This window comes from Festucalex cinctus, chromosome 11 (assembly GCF_051991245.1).
Source record: "Festucalex cinctus isolate MCC-2025b chromosome 11, RoL_Fcin_1.0, whole genome shotgun sequence".
Taxonomy (NCBI): domain Eukaryota; kingdom Metazoa; phylum Chordata; class Actinopteri; order Syngnathiformes; family Syngnathidae; genus Festucalex; species Festucalex cinctus.
In genome coordinates this window covers 28,775,710-28,793,360 of record NC_135421.1, presented here as the reverse complement: position 1 = coordinate 28,793,360, position 17,651 = coordinate 28,775,710, and the positions used below count along the sequence as shown (strand labels likewise).

The following is a 17,651-nucleotide window of genomic DNA, read 5'->3' as shown; positions in this document are numbered from 1 at the left end:
TACTAAAAAAAAATAAAAAATCTGTACAAGTATAGAAATAAAATAACACAAAATACAGAAGGCACCATAAAAAAAGTCAAATGATGTGAAGTCTCATGCTGAGTCAAAGATCAAAGAATCGAGATGTCTGGCAAAAATGATATGAAATTTTGTCCATATCGTACAGTCCGAATCCAACACGCAAATGAAGGCAACTGCGAGCCAATTCCGGATCGGAGCGGCTCGGTCGCAGAGTCGTTCATTCGGACATCGTTGAAGTCAAGAGTGGATTTGTTTCAAATCAACTTTTGAACTACACATTTTTTTTTTCACTTTGTCTTTGAGATTTCAGAACGAACTGCCGCTTTTAAGTGACAGAAAATATTTCTGAACACTTTTGCAGTTGTCACAATGCCGCTGCTCAACCTGATGAACATTAGATTTAGGTTGATAAAGTGTGCCCCCCCCCCCAAAAAAAAAGGTAACGCCCCCGACTACAATTTCTTTCTGGTGACGGGTCTGCCGCGACATATGCTAAAAAATGGCATTTGACTCAGTTCATATAAAATAAACAAAACACAAATGTTTGGAGATGGTCAAAGTAAGAAGGGAGGATGTCAAAAAACACGGGTGCCATTAAAGGTTATTTTAGTCGACTAAAACTAACGAAAAAATAAAAATTCAAAAAACAATTTTGTTCATGAAATAAAATAAAAACGAAGATGCCTTTTAAAAAAAGAAAAATAACTGAAACTATATTTTATGTTTACAAAACTGACTAAAATAAAACTAACGACAATTATAGCAAACATGTCCTTCGTTTTAGTCTTTGTTAATTAATTGATTTATTTTGATATCAACCGGAATAATGACGTCGCACCCATGGTGGGTTTTTTTTTAAATATTGCGCACAAGTAATACACATTTAAAAATAAATAAATAAATAACTACAACTAACCTAAAACTAAGCATTTATTAAAGAACTAAAACTAATAAAAGAACAAACAAAACCACGCTGAAAACGAATTAAAACTAACTACATTTAAAAAAAAAACAGACAAACTCAAAACAAAATCAAAACTATAATGACAAATTCCAAAACTATAATAACCATATTATTTGCCATATTACAAATAAATTGGTTTACATACTGAAGCATTTTTCTAAATATCAAAAGCACAAATAAATGATTTGTACAATTTTTAGGACTAAACTATAACATGATGTGGCCCTTGCATCCTTCAGATTTTCTGTATGTGGCCCTCAAATGAAAAAGTTTGCACACCCCTGCTTTAGGTGATGTCGTTCTTTCGTCCTTTTACGATTCACAGTCTGAGAATTGTGTGCGGTTTGACGGATTTTTGGCTTTCCGCCTCTCCATGTGAATCCGCCATTTGTTCAAATCTTTATTACGCTGAATAAGATCATATCTGTATCACCATTGACATTATTTCCTTGCATATAAAACCCTCAAAAAGATTTCTTCTTCCTGAGTTCCGAAGTTTGTCTGTTCCTTGCTGTTCTGGTGCTCCCTGCGTCGACATTTATAGAATTTGCAGGAAAATACATCAATAAATCAAGACCTTATAAGGAGCCGCACATAGCTGCCAGGTACAGACAATCGGCCTCCCAAGGTTCCGTTTTATGGCTGCACATGTTCACTTAAATAGCAATAAAAATGTCTTTTGATGGCGGCAATTTGCCAACCTCCTTATAGAGAAAATTATTCTAAAATTGATCATCTCTCGTTATACATAAGCATCCAATTAGACATGTCAAATGAGGGGAGAAAAAAAAAATTGATAGTATTCATTAGCTGCTCTTGCTCATGTTTGCACCAACGAAAATAAGGTCGTGATTAATCTGTCCAATCGCGCAGCTTTTTTTTTTTTTTTTTTGGGGCCATGAAATATGACAAAAAAAAGGTTAGCAACCAATTTTACATGTATACAGTGACTTCATATGTGGACCCAGTGACGCACTTAACTCATTTGCTCCCAATAATGTGTAAATACGTTTTTTTATTATGTTTTAATGTCCCAAAGACGTATTTATACGTTTTTTTTGTTTTTTGGTTGTTGTTTTTTTATGCTAGAGCATACAGAAGGCTTTGATGCAGCCTCTCAACTGCAAAGAACGGTTGCAGAAATGGTAGTTATTACACAAACGGCCAGCAGGTGGCAGCAGAGTATAAGAGATCAACTCGGGCCATGTTGAAAAAAAAAAAAAAAAGCTCAATTACTTACAATTTGAAATAGATTTGTGAAAACTGATGAAACTTAGCTCTCTTCTAATGCTAATTGCTGCAAAACGGAAACAGATAGAAACATACTTTTTTTTTTTTTTCCTGATGAAAGAAGAGACTTTCATCTTTCTTTTGACGGGTTCCATGCTTTTATAGCAAAAGAACACAAAATTCTGTGGGACTTGCAAAAACAGCCGGGAGCGAACGGGATTGCGAAATGTGAAAATGGCGGCGAGTGAATGAGTTAAGGCAACTGTGTGTACAAAGTCATCAGAAAAAATGGCCTCAGGGATTTGATCTGCCACTCGGTCACATACTGGAAAAGCGCTAACACAATTATAAAGGTGTAAGCAAACTCATGCTGGGGAATAATAATACAAGTTGCCCGTCATTTGGTTGTGTGTTTTTCTTCCAAAAACGAGTGGAACCAAAATGACATCAATATTTATTAATAATCAATACATTGGTACAATGTGGAGTTTGACCAAAACGTTTTGCTTGCTCTCCATTTCATGCCCGTCAAGTTTTCCTGGTTAACGTTTTAAATGTTAAAATGGGCTTGGAAAATTTACCTTAATAACAGTTTGAGCCTGGAAATAATTCATCCACTTTATTTGGTATGGGAATTTAAAAAAAAGAAAAAAAAGATGGCATAACTGGAAAGTCAACCACCATAATGGATTATATATTATCATTATTATTATTATTTTTTTCTTTTAAAGAATGAAATGAAGAATGGGGGGAAATAATAATAATAATAATAATAATAATAATAATAATGTATTCAACAAGTACATTTGATCCTTTCTTCTTTTTAATCAGTGGCAGGATATTGAAATAATCTTTGAGATGGATTGCTTATTCCCTTGTTAAGATTTCACCTTTGAATAAAGGCCATTATATGCATCTCATTTGGATTTTTCCCTGCACTGTCACCTTATTTACATCTCTGAGCAGGAAGTAATTCATCACAATATGACCGTAGACTGACGGTCAAAAAAAAAAAAAAATGCTCTGTGGCTATGATGGAATGTAGCCAAAAATAGAAAAAAAAATGTTTTAAAGGTAAATGAGTTAGTCAGAAGCCAACCAACTAATAATGTTGAAGTGTTGGACAAGTTGTACTGCCATCATTTTAAATGAATTAAGATGACATAGTGGGTCTAATGTAAAATTAAATCAAAGATAGAATCTGTTGTTCTGAGAATAGATACGATAGATTCAAATTGGATTTTCGACAACAAGTAATAACCAAGAAGAGTCCCGATTTTGCTGTTTTTTTTTTGTTTTGGTTTTTGTTTTTTTTAATGATGACTTCTTCCAAAAAGCAGTACAGTTTATTTCCATGCAGTGCAGTATAGAATCTGTCATAATTGAATATCCAAAGTTTTCAAATGTACCAAAAAAGCGATCTTTTATTTTTATTTTATTTTTATTTTTTTTTTTTATGTGTCATTTTGTGGCCGTTGCAGTCCACACATGGAAAAGGTTTTGTCACAGCGGGTTGTCAAAACTGCTAACTTGAAAAAGTCAACATGTCTTATTTAATCGGTTGAGCATTATGCTCGCATCAGACCAAAAAAAAAAAAAAACGTCAGCGCCGGTTGCTACTGGCAACAGCACCCCACAAAGAACAGAGAAATTAAATGGCAGCCCCCAGACTGAAAAGATACCTTCCTATCTTGTTATTTCTGTTATCTTTTTCCACCATAATTCATCTTGAGGCCCGGCAAGTTTCTTCTTGATGCAAAGAAAATCGAACGTGGATGTTCTGAATTTGGCAGCAGACAACCTTCAACTGTCTTTTGTTTAATCACCTAAAAGGAGTTTCTGCCCATATGTCAGCATCACAAAGAATGATTGGTGCACTTTTATGTTCTGATGCAAAATTACTGCCACTATGAAACCCAAATATACGGAGAGTGCAGTTATTTTTTTATTTTTTATTTTTGGTAATGTTTTTGTGTGATATCATCAGTAGAAAATCTGGCCAAAAAAAGGCTTTTAAATTAGACTAAAGCGGTACATAACTTCGGTGCAACCTTCTCCTTGACCCTTTTCGTCTTCGACTCCCTTCTGCAATTGGCTGACAAGTTTCAGTTTAAAAAAAAAAAATTGACACAATCCCGGACGTTTGGGATCTGGGATGTTTCAAAAGCTGACACTTTTGCCCTAAAAACTATCTAGAAGTTGTTGACTTAATGAAGATGCAGACAAGTTAGCGTCACGCAAGCTAGCTGCTAGCTAGCTGCTAAGCAAACAGAATATTGTGTTTTTTTGCTACATAAACAACATGAATACCACATGAAAGATCGCATTCCATTCTTTCATTAGAAAAAAAAAGTATGTTTCTACCTTATTCCGTTCTTTAGTAATCACCATTTGAAAATAGGTCATTTGAGTGACATTGAGAAAAAATTGAAAAGAAAACAACAGCGACTTTGATACGAATACTTTTTGTTTAGTGACGCTCCGTCAAATTAGGTTTAATGTTACAAAGGCTTCGATGATTCACATCAGCCTTGAAAATGTTCGATTTCATCAGATTGTGTCATGTTTCATTTTAATTCGCAGCTCTAGTTAGGGCCTGAACAGCTACCGCTGCCATCTGCTGGCCACAGTTAGTGGGTGTTTTTTTAATTTTTTTATTTCACAACTCATTGACCCGGTTATGCTGCACTTGGACGTTGCACTGACCACTGATATATTAACTCATTTACTCCCAATAATGTGTAAATACGTTTTTTTTTTTTATGTTGTAAGTGTCCCAAAGACGTATTTATACGTTTTGTTCTTCTTTTTTTTTTTATGCTAGAGCTAACAGAAGGCTTTGATGCAGCCTCTCAACTGCAAAGAACGGTTGCAGAAATGGTAGTTATTACACAAACGGCCAGCAGGTGGCAGCTGAGTAAATGAGATCAACCAGGGCCATCGAGAAAAAAAGCTCAATTACTCACAATTTGAAATAGATTTGTGAAAACTGATGAAACTTAGCTCTCTTCTAATACTAATTGCTGCAAAACGGAAACAGAAACATACTTTTTTTTCCTGATGAAAGAAGAGACTTTAATCTTTCCTTTGGTAGGTTCCATGTTTTTATAGCAATTGAACACAATATTCTGTGGGTCTTGCAAAACCAGTCAAAATCCAGTAAAACAGCCGGCAGCGAACGGGATTGCGAAATGTGAAAATGGCGGCGAGTGAATGAGTTAAAAAAAAAAAAAAAAAAAAAAAGTAGTTGACGTCACTTAACGTTTATGGCGGCATACATCACGATTTTACTAAACGTCATTCAACGTTTTTGGCGGTCAACGAGTTAAGCAAATGACTCAAGTGGTCCTTGCTTTGTGGGCCCTTACTGATATAATGGAATATCACTGATAACGGCTGTTGAGATATTACATTCGGAACCTTGGAGCCAATCCACTTGACTAATCCATCAGCTTGCCAGGTTTGGTGCCGGTTGCATGAGCCAGAAAAAAAAAAAAAAAAGTAAATCAATGGGCTCATCAGGCAAATATTTGGGTTCACGGTGGCTCGTCGTCGCTTAACCTGCGACGTGTTCCGCTGGATGCAAACCGAAAAGCGGATTTTGGAGGCTTTTGGCTCTGCGAGATCCGAATGGCAGAGCGGGGATTATAATCTGGCGGGTGTTTTTCATCAGCACAGCTGTGCGAGAGGACCTTTCGCTCTGGGCACGGATTGTAAGAAGGCTGCTGAGCTGTCTTTTATTTCCAATCTCATTAGTATGCCACCAAAAATTTACACGTTGACCAATCAAATGAGAAATGTGTTGTGTGTGTTGTGTGTGGACATACAATGAAAAAGAAAAATCTAAACAAGCTGAGATGGTTAAAAACTTGCTTTCAGTTTGCTGACGAACGATTCGAGCATTTCGGTGATGGTTTCAAAAAAAGAGATTATAAGACGGCCATGTGACACTTCAACCTACAAAACTGACAGAATCAAGACAGGAAGCTGATAATTAAATCAATACAGATGTTTTCCTCAGCTGGCGACATAATACGAGCCGCTGTTATGAAAGACTTCTAAGCGGCTTGGCGAGTAAAAATAGATTGCGCCTGCTTTGACCTCCAGCGTGTTCAAAGTGCAGCGGTTAGTTCGTCCTTCTGAAACACGACGCACACAAAAACGTGTCCAAGCTCATCGAGTTCCAACCGCAATGCATTCTGGGTGATAGAGAATCTTTTTTGGAAGGAAATCCCACTCAATCAAACCAAATTGAATCGTTACACTAAACGAATCGTATTGCGCCCCCAAGTGTTGAGTAGCGGTGTGCCAAAAAAAAATCGATTCCAAATACATCTTTTATTGGCTCATCGTATTATTACGTAAACACGACAAAGTGACGGATTGCTCCTTTTGAAATCCAAAATCAAATTAGTTTTTAATATCGCTCAAGTTGCTGTCAAAAGGGGAACAAAAACATTCTTGCAAAATATTAACATTATTTATTGCCAGAACTGTCAGTCGATTAAAATTTGTCATCATAATTAATCACGATTTCAATAATGTATTTGTGATAAATCGCAAATTAATTACACGTCTTGTATTTATTTGTCAAACTCTTGTTCATTAACATAAAAGTGGGAAAATATATAACACAAATATAGTTAAATCCCTATCACGATTCATAGGTCACGATTCGATTTGTTACCGATTAAACCCAATACAAATCTGTAAGTTGATTATTGCAAATTTTTTTTTAACTCAAATTTAGAAAATACTAATCAATAAACTTGTACATGTACACTCTAAGATTTGTATGATCATTTATTTCACTGAAACTTCAGCACTATATTTAATAGGGGTGTGCCAAAAAATCGATTCATAAAAGAATTGAGATTCTCATTTATTAATCGAATCGATATTAATATCCCAAAATCGATTTAATTTAAATTAGAAATGAGGAAGAAGGCAAGGCACTCGTAGCCCACATGCTGTTTTTGTGGAAAAAGGCACTTAAAATACAAAATTAATAAATGTTTAAACAAACAAACATAAAAAAAAGACACTTTAATGTCATTTTGTCTTGCAAAGCAGACTGGAGTCGATCAAAAACGTATAAATACGTTCTATTTTAAATATTACCATGCTCCCGAAGATGTAATTATCCGTTTTGGCTTTGATGCAATCTCTGAACTGAAGAGAATGTTTGAAGCAATGGTAGCTATTACAAAAACGGCCAGCAGATGGCAGCAGAGTATAAGAGACCAAAAAGCTCTTTTCCCCACTATTTTAAACAGATTTGTGAATAATGACGAATGTTCTAATGCTAACTGATGCAAAATGGAAACAGCTACAAATACACTTTTTTTTTCTTTTTTTTCCTGATGAAAGAAGAGACTTTAATCTTTCTTTTGGTAGGTTCCATGTTTTTATCGCAACAGTACAAAATATGCAAAATCAGTAAAACAGCGAAAATGTCCTGGGAGTGAATGAGTTAAAAGACGATTCAATACGTACTTTATCTCGATGTATTTTCAAGTGGAACGAGTGGACGCCTGGTTTTTGTCACACCCCCGAATGGATCACAACAAACAACGATGAGGATTCTTACTTTGGCCTCGATTTACCTAAACAATTATTTTAATTGGCCATGTGATTCCATGGCGAAGAAAGCAAAGTACTTTCCACGGGTTATCCGAATTAATTCCATGCGTCTGTGCTATGCGAGTGTAACCGCAGAAGGCACAATGACAAAAAGCCGGCGTCTGTTAATCCTGCTCCGATCCGAGCGTCGACTCGGGGATTCCGACCGGTTCAGCTGCGACGGGCGAGTTCGCTCGCGGGTGCCAGCGCTCTTTTTTGTTTTTTTGTTTTTTTTTTTCCGCCCACCGGCATGAAACTTGAAGTCCTTATCGAGCTGTTTGCGGAGGTTAGGCGGGTCTCAAGGCCCGTTTTTTTACTCGTGTTGTTTGTGAGGGAAAATCCGAGGTTGTGTTACAGTAAATCTCTGAGGCAGGTGCAGGTAACTTTGTCTTTGTCAACAAGAGTATCACCGCAAATTGACTGTTTTTAATCAAACCGGGCGGAACAATCTTGCTGCATTTGCTTTGTTCAAGGGGTGTGCAAACTTTTTCATTTGAGGGCCACATACAGAAAATTAGAAGGACGCAAGGGCCACATCATGTTATGAAGACAAATTGTGTTTAGTCCGAAAAATTGCATTTTTTATTTTTTTTTTGCATATTTAGAAAAATGCGACAGTATATAAACCAATTTATTTGTAATATGGCAGCAGGGTTTTTATAGTTTTGCAATTTTTCATTTTAGTTTTTATTTTGTTTTGAGGTTGTTGTTTTTTTTTTATTTAGTTAGTTGTAATTAGTTTTCAGGGTGGTCCTGTTAGTTTTTATTAGTTTAGTTATTTAAAAAAAAAAATGCTTAATTTTAGTTTAGTTTGTTAGTTTCAGTATTAGTATTAGTTTTTTTAATTTAAATGTGTATTACTTATGCACAATATTTAAAGAAAAACAGCATGTGAGCGACGTCATCTTTTGGTGCTTTTCTATTGGCTGCTGCTCGATGATGTCACTTTTGTCCGACATACTTTCAAACGTCATTTTTCCGGTTGATATCAAAATAAATCTACTAAAAAATCACATTTAAAATAATCCCCTAAAGGCTCATGCATTAAATTAATTAGCCCATTAGCTCCCAAAAACGTATAAATACGTCATATTTCAAATGTTTTAAGTATCCCAAAGACGTATTTATACGTTTTTTGTTGTTGTTGTTGTTTTTTTATGCCAGAGCATAGAGAAGGCTTTGATGCAGTTTATCTACTGCAGAAAATGGTTGAGTGGCAGCAGAGTATAAGAGATCAACCAGGCCATGTTAAAACAAGCCGATTTCCCCACAGTTCTAAGCAGAATTGTGAATAATGATGAAATTTAGCTGTGTTCTATTGCTAATTGCTGCACAGTGGAAACAGATAGGAATATACTTTTTTTTTTTTCCTGATAAAAGAAGAGACTCTAATCTCTCTTTTGGTAGGTTTCATATTTTTATAGCAATAGAACATAATTGTAAAATCAGTCAAAATCCAGGAAAACACTTCAATGAAAATGGTTGGGAGTGAATGAGTTAACAAAGACTAAAACGAAGGACATGTTTGCTATAATTAGAGTTAGTTTTAGTTCGTTTTTTTTTAAAGCATTTTCATTTTTATTTTATTTCGGTAACAATATTGTTTTTTGTTTTAGTTTTTTCATTAGTTATAGTTCAATTAATTAATTTAATTAAAATAACCTTTAATACTCTCCCTTCTTACTTTGACCATCTCCAAACATTTTTGTTTTGTTTATTTGATTTTGAACCGAGTCAAATGGCATTTTTAGCATATGTCGCGGGCCACTGAAAAATGGACGGTGGGCCGCAAATGGCCCCCCGGGCCGTAGTTTGGACACCCCCGGCCTCGTCTTTCCACAGGATGATGTGAAATTAATCTGCCCCGCGCTGATGAATTTGGATGGATTGTTTGTAGTGTAGGTCGCACGCCATCAAATTCAACCTGTTTCCATAAACGCTGATTTTTAATCAGTGGTGTTCTAAATGCCACAACAATTACACATCATTATGCAGATGTGCATTTGATACCAGTTCATCTTGAGATTGTTTTTAGAATTGCCGGAGGCACTTTCCCAAAATGCTCGACGTGCCCCCCCCCCCCCCCCGCCGTGTCTTTTCTTGCCTCGTTTCGTTCCTCAAACGCGCCAAATCAGCAAGCGCCTCACGCGTTTTTTTTATCGACGTTTATTCAATTCAATCGACGCAGTGGTCATTTGGCTCCTTTCTGTTTCCTTCCACGAGGATTTCAAAGCAAGAAGCAAGCAAGAGGTCTGGCAGGGAATTATGTTTGCTCTGCATATCATCCGTGACATCCCCGCTGGCGATGGACGTTGGATCCGTTTTTAAAACTCGAGACGACGCTTGAGTGGATGTGAAGGAAAGACCGGCGACGGTCGGCCATGTTTGCACGCAAACTCTGACAGCTGGAAATGCAAAGGAGCACTTGAAAGGAATCCTCGCTCGCTTCCTTTTTGTATGAGTGAATAAGTTATGATCATTTACAGCACTTTGGAACCTTAACGGCGGCGTTGACGCGTCCACATTTTGTTAGCATTTCTCCAAGGGAAATAGTGGTAAATTTAAATGATCCATGTTTTAGTAAAACTGTATTTCGGGAATCCCAACAGTCACATGTAGCCCATTTGGGCACGGGTGTGCAATCGGCGGCTCTGGAGCCACATACGGCTCTTTAGTCCCTCTCCTGTGCAAAAAAAAAATACAAAAAAATTACAGTATTTTCCGTACTATAAGGCGCACCTAAAAGCCTTCAATTTTTTCAAAAGCTGACCATGCGCCTTATAATCCGGTGCACCTTATATATGGATCAATATTGAGCTATCGGTGACCCTGCACGATCGGTTATTAATAAAACAGCTGTTTATTCATTTTGGGAGTGAATGGAGTTGTGAGAAAGCTGGTTTGTAAATTATTAATAAAGTTTGACTGACCTATCTGACTGTTTTGTTGACATTCCCTTTAGCGCAGCACCATCTAATGGATGCATAATGTAACCCCAGCCACTACTGTAGCGACTTATATATGGAAAAAGTTTGAAAATATGTCATTCATTGAAGGTGCGCCTTATAGTGCGGAAAATACGGTACATATTTATTTGTATTTTTAGATAAAATTATTTTAATGAATTAATGATTTAGTTTTTTTAATGAATAATTAAATGTAAAAAAAAAAATGTCAGTCAACATTTTTAAATTGTCAGGAAAAAGGTCGATAAAAGGTAGATCATGTTTTGTTTTGTTTTTTAAATACCTAAAAATGTCACAAAATGAAGAGAAAAAGCAGAAAATTGCCATAAAATGTCCACGAATTGCCAAAAATGTAAAAGAATTGAGTTTTAAAAAAACAACGGCAAAAAGTAACCATACATTGTCCAAAAACAAAAGAAGAAAAGCAGAAAATTACCACAAAATGTTCACAAAATTGCCAAAAAATGTTAAAAAAAAAAAATAATAATAATAAATTCTCAGAAAATTGAAAGCAAAAAAGGCAGAAAAAAAAATGTTTAAAAAAAAAAAAGCCATGAAATGTCCATATAAGGAATAAGAGCGGAAGAAAATGACCAGAATGTCTATAAAAATGCCAAAGATGTCAGAAATGTAACCGAAAGGCAGAAGAGACATATTCAAACAGATATTGATTCTTATAACCAATTTCACAAAGCCACTGATTTAATTTTGCATAAACCAATTTGTTTGTCGTTTGCGAACGCAGGTTGCACTCTAATTTCTTTTTCCTGTTATCCTTGTTTTCATTATGTCTCAATTCGGATGACGATTTTTGCACGAGTTGCAGATTTGAAGCAGCGCGATGACAAAAACCAGGCGGCTTCGTTTTAACGGTTGACATTTTTCATATGTCATTTTTATGTGTCACTGTGCTCGATATCAATAATGCGACAAGGCGAAAGTTGAAGACGTGTAGAAACTTGAAAATGACGGCTCTGAAGTTACTGCAATACAAAATAAATGACCCGTTTGATTCCTTAGTTGATTCTATTTCTTGTAAGTGGGGCTGAAGGAAAGCTCACAATTAGCCACACTCAACACTTTGATAAAAATAAATAATTGAATAAGCCGATTTGTGTAAAAAAAAATGCACCAATCCACTACTTGGGATAATTCGATCCAAGTTATTTATTTATTTATTTATTTATTAAACCAGGGGTGTCAAACATACGGCCCGCGGGCCGGATCAGGCCCGCAAATGGGTTTGATCCGGCCCGCGAGATAATTTTGTTAAGTAAAAAATAAAAAAATAAATAAAAAAAAATTGTAATGTCCGACTAATTAATCAGCCAGCCACAATCAAAACATATAACTTTGTAATTTCACAAGCAGTCCTCAGATGACCAATGCAACTTGTCCAGGGAATCGTCGTCCGGGATGTCATTATTTTACACACAACTTTAACTACAGTTTGTTTAATTATTATTATTATTTTTTTGTAATCATACACCAACATAAATGTGTTAAATACGACACAAATTCAATTACTGGTAACACAAATAGATATGACAAGGATAAACGTCCTTATAACATCATTAACTGCGCCATGCAGTGCATTCTGGGAACAATATATATGCAAAACAGGTCGATTTCACACGTCCAGAATGTATACCGGCAAAGTGTTGCTGTGTTCTATTTGCATTTGTGTTATTTTTCGGAACAATATGATTACAATTGAGCTCCGTAATTTAGGTCTGGTCTACGAAAATCTGCGTATAAATGACAGCAATTGTTTTTAAGTTATATACCGTTATTTTTCCGATGCGGCCCACTTGATAATATATTTTCCTCCATGCGGCCCCTAAGCTAGCGTGAGTTTGACACCCCTGTATTAAACAAAGTGGCCCAATTTTTAATGGGTTGTTCTTAAACCGAATGACCCAAATTTTGGGGTTGTTTTGTCCAAAATGACCAAATAAAATATCCCAACTATTTTGGTTTGTTTTGCTTAAAACGACCCAATTTTTGGAGGGTGTTTTAAAGGGGCTGTCTGCCGGTTTCACTCAGGAAAAGGCACTTTTTAAATACAGGATTGAATCAAACAAACTACTTGTCAATTTACAGATCTGAGCTTTTCTTAACGTGTTTGATATTCCCAACACGGTAACGCTCATTTTCTGTCCTCCCTCCATTTCTGGGACGTGTGCAATGTTTTGCTGCGTTTGAAATTAGCTGCTGATTTCCCATCACTGAAAAAGGGTTCATAGTTTAATGAGCAAGTTCGAATTCCGCTCTGCTCAGGCAGGAAGGACGGAGCTCATTTTGTCTTTCTCTCCTCCCTGCCCGTCATCAGTCAGCATTAGTGAGCGTCACCCAGGTGAAATGACTAATAACCTTTAACAGCTCGAAAATTCTAATTTAAATGTGTGCTTCTGCGCGACCGCTCACTCGCAAACATGTTTGGCATGCATGCATGTCATATGCCACCGTGCTGCATATATCTATATTGGGACGCTAATTAGTAGGGGTGTTAAAAAAAAAAATCGATGCGGCGATATATCGCGATACTACATCGCGCGATTCTCGAATCAATTCAATAATCGGCAGAATCGATTTTTTTTTTTTTTTTTTTTTTTTTTTTTTTTTTTTTTTTTTTAGATTCACACATTGAGCATGGAAGAATGTTATATGAACGGAACATTAACATTAAGCCTTAATATTTTAATTTTAATGCTGTTTAAACATGAAACAGATTACAACCTCTATAAGACTGAAATTTCAGATAAATAAATAATACATTTTCATATAAATCTTACACTCTACAAGCTTACTGATTAGTATTTTCTAAATTTGAATGAAAAAAAATCGCAACAATCGACTTATAAATCCGTATCGGGATTAATCGGTATCGAATCGAATCGTGACCTGTGAATCGTGATACGAATCGAATCGTCAGGTACTAGGCAATTCACACCCCTACTAATTAGTAATAAATGGTCAAAGGTCCAAATATGGAAGTGGACAAAGCATCCAACCACAAAGAAGTGAAAACTTGTTGGTCACCATCATCCGTCATACCTTGACGGAACGTTCTGTGTGCACTTGCGTGAATAGCCAAAATTTCCCCAAACCATTCCCACAAAGTGGGAATCATACATATTTTTTTTTACAGTGCAGGTTGTCAATGTGTGGAACAGGGCACCTTCTGTCAGGGAAGGTAAAATGGCGAGTGCAAACTGACTGATGAATTCACGACTGCACTCTCTGAAGAAAAAAAAAAAAAAAATCCCCTCATCACCCTCTGTTTTTATTTGGTTTCCACGCCCCAAGTTCCATAGTTGTTCCAACCCTAATAATGCAAATGCAAAACATAGTTGGAGCACAGTGCACTTGGATGTGTGCATGTTTTGCTTTCCTTCACATCATTGACTGTTAAAGAAATGATGAGAAAATGTATTTTGTTTTGCTATTTGTCATCTACGATGACACGCATGGAATTTTAGTCCAAGCTTCCACGTTTCTGTTTATTTTATTGTGAGACAACCAAAGAAGCAATTTCCTTATTTTTTTTTTTATTTTTTTTTTTAATATCTCAGTCAGTTGCTAAGTTACAGGATTCGACTAAATGAAATAAATGGTTTCGTTTAGTAAGTGTTCGGAAAGAAAATCGTCCCAAGCTGCCCTTCCGCTCTTTAATTTGTACTCTTAAGGACTTTTTATTCCTTGAATAATGTTTTTTTTTTTTTTCCCATGGCCACGGCCATGGAGACCATTTTTGTGCTGTTGCCCTCCAAATTAGTACGCCCTGAATAAACTCTGTTTTTCTGTGTGACCTCCCAAAAATGTCCTGGCAAAAATGTGTTTTATGCAGCCCCACTTTTCTAAATGAAGTATTTTGGTGAATATTGTGTTGGTGGAATATGAGTTAAAATCCTCAAATGTAACCCGATTAATCGGCAGCCGAACTGTCGATGCCAAACTGCACGTTTGCTTTTCGGCGTCGTCGACGAGCCCGAAGACGAGAGACGAGCGGACGCGCGGAACCGCGTTGCTTCTCTCCAGCCTGACACGTATTGTCTCGCCTTTCAATGCGGACGCGGCCATCTTGTCACTCACTCTGAATGAAGGGACGAGTCGACGCAATCTTGGTGAATGCGGCTCGTGCCACGCTTGCCAAAAACTTACGCCACCTATTCAATCTGTCAAGAGGCTTTTTTTTCTTTTTTTTTCTTTCATCGGCAAAGAAATGTCACTGACAGCAGCACAATTTAAAACGATTGCTTAATTTACTTTGCTGCTAAAAGTGTTTGTTGCTCATTATTCAGTTGTAAGGACGATGAAATCCCACATCGATTTGGGCCGAACGTTCGTCCATACAGAAATACGGAGAGGCAAACTCTGATTCCCATCAGAGTCGGCCGTTAATCAATCGTCATCCATCCTGCTCAACCTCAGCGCGTCAATGATGTGCAAGCGCTCGGAGATGATGACCTCTTCGTGGTCACTCTCATCTGTCACAATTAAGATGTCAAACGCGTGTCAGCTTGTCACTGGAAGGTCGTGCTAATGGCGCCAACTGCACGTTTTCCATCCGCTCCGTTTTGTTGCTCCTCGTTTTTGTCAAACAACAGTGGAACATTCAAATTTGCCTTTCGGAAACGCTGTTTGACTTGTATTACTCTTTTGAAAGGGAACAGTTAGAACTCGGGCTGCTCGATTATGGAAAAAAATAAAATAAAAATAATAATAATAATAATAATAATTTTGGCAATAATTGAAATCACGATTATTCAAATGATTTTTTTTTTATTTTGTTTGAAACAAGAAAATGTCGAAGCATTTAAAAATATTAAGACTAGTGTTGTTCCGATACCGATACTGGTATCGGCAGAGGTGCCGATACCGCATAAAAACAGTGGTATCGGCATTGGTGACTACTCACAAGTAACATGCCGATACCATTAATTCCAAACGCTAATACAGGATTTTGGATGCAGCATCTTGTGTCTTGCTCGTGCACGACATGTTCACTGCATGCCGATCTAAGATTTCCTATTGGCCCTTGAATGCTCTGAACCAATGGCCGGAGAGCTTTTTCATGTTGAGGAAAAAAAAAACCTCAAGTATCGGTATGGTATCGGTATCGGCCGATACTGCAAAGCTGGGTATCGGTATCGGTATCGCGAGCCAAAAAACGGTATCGAAACAACACTAATTAAGACCAATTAAAAAAAAAAAAAAAAAAAATAGAAACACTATAATTATGTAACTTCCTTTTTGGCCCAAACATAATTTATAATATTTATTTATGCATGTTGGCAAAAAGTTGAAGTTGGATTGCAGCGTGTGGACGGTGCAGTAGGTCAATCATTCATTTATTTTTTTGGTACAAAAGAAAATGTTTCAATGTAAAATAAATAAATAAATAAATAAAAATTAATAAATATTAAGACAAATACAATTCTTTGAAACACTTATAATTATGCAAGTTCCTTTTGGGTAATTTTTTTTGTAATACATTATTTTAAAATTTAAAATAAATGTGCAAATGTATACCTTTAAACAACTCTCGGGGTGTTAATTGAATTTTACGGGGTACGTGAAGGCACTCAAGGAGGTACGTGACATTTTAAAATACATTATACTTTATTTAAAATTAAGTCGGTGATTTTTTTTTTTTTTTTAGAACAGACTTTTGCTATGAGCCCAAATTTACCAGTTTGTGGTAAATAATTTGAGTGTGCACAAATATGTATAAATAATTGATTCATTCTCTTATTTAGTTATATATCTTTTATTTCCAAAAAGTTCAAGCAAAACCACTAAACAAATGACGATTCAAAGTTTGATCAACCAGACAATGATGGCACAGCATCTATTTGAAGTCTTTTCTGTTTTTCAACAACAACAAAAAATCATTTGCGCTGGCTGAGAAAATGTTTCATAATGAAAAAAGGTGGAAAACTTTTCTATTTACTCGACTGCTGCCATTCACGGGATCGTGACACCTAATCTTGCTAAAACCAATTAACTCATTCACTCGCCGCCATTTTCACATTTCGCAATCCCGTTCGCTCCCGGCTGTTTTACTGAATTTTGACTGATTTTGCAAGGCCCACAGAATATTGTGTTCTATTGCTATAAAAGCATGGAACCTACCAAAAGAAAGATTAAAGTCTCTTCTTTCATCAGGTATGTTTCTATCTGTTTCCGTTTTGCAGCAATTAGCATTAGAAGAGAGCTAAGTTTCATCAGTTTTCACAAATCTATTGAAAATTGGAAGTAATTGAGCTTTTTTTCTAGGTGGCCCTGGTTGATCTCCTTTGCTCTGCTGCCACCTGCTGGCCGTTTGTGTAATAACTACCATTTCTGCAACCGTTTTTTGCAGTTGAGAGGCTGAATCAAAGCCTTCTGTATGCTCTAGCATTAAAAAAACAAACAAACAAAAAACGTATAAATACGTCATTGGGACACTTAAAACATTAAAAAAAACATATTTACACGTTATTGGGAGCAAATGAGTTAAATAAAGAAAAGTGCACGATATGGAGTAAATGGGTAGATGATAATTTATTTAAATATTACACAAACAAGCAGCAGCAGAGAAAAAAAAAATGACTTCATTACACAAACATTCAAAAATTGTTGAATACACTTTTAAGAGTTTTCCTTTCCTTCCTATACTTGACGGAGGTAGACTTGTTGTAACCTCCTCCGTGGAACCTCCAGATGATAATTCGGATTACAATCCAAGCACAAGTAAACACGTAAGGCTTTACAGTTGCACACAAAAAAAAAAATGCTTTGAGCATTTGGAGACGGTTGTCACAATAAAAGCACAATTTGTACAATGTCACTCCATTCCGGAA

At 36.2% G+C, this 17,651-nt stretch overlaps 1 long non-coding RNA gene across 1 annotated transcript in view; it reads left to right on the top strand.

Annotated features, from left to right (window-relative positions):
• The window catches only part of LOC144030426 (uncharacterized), a 39,018-nt gene that overhangs the window by 7,627 nt on the left and 13,740 nt on the right, over positions 1 to 17,651 (top strand). The window lies entirely within an intron of this gene.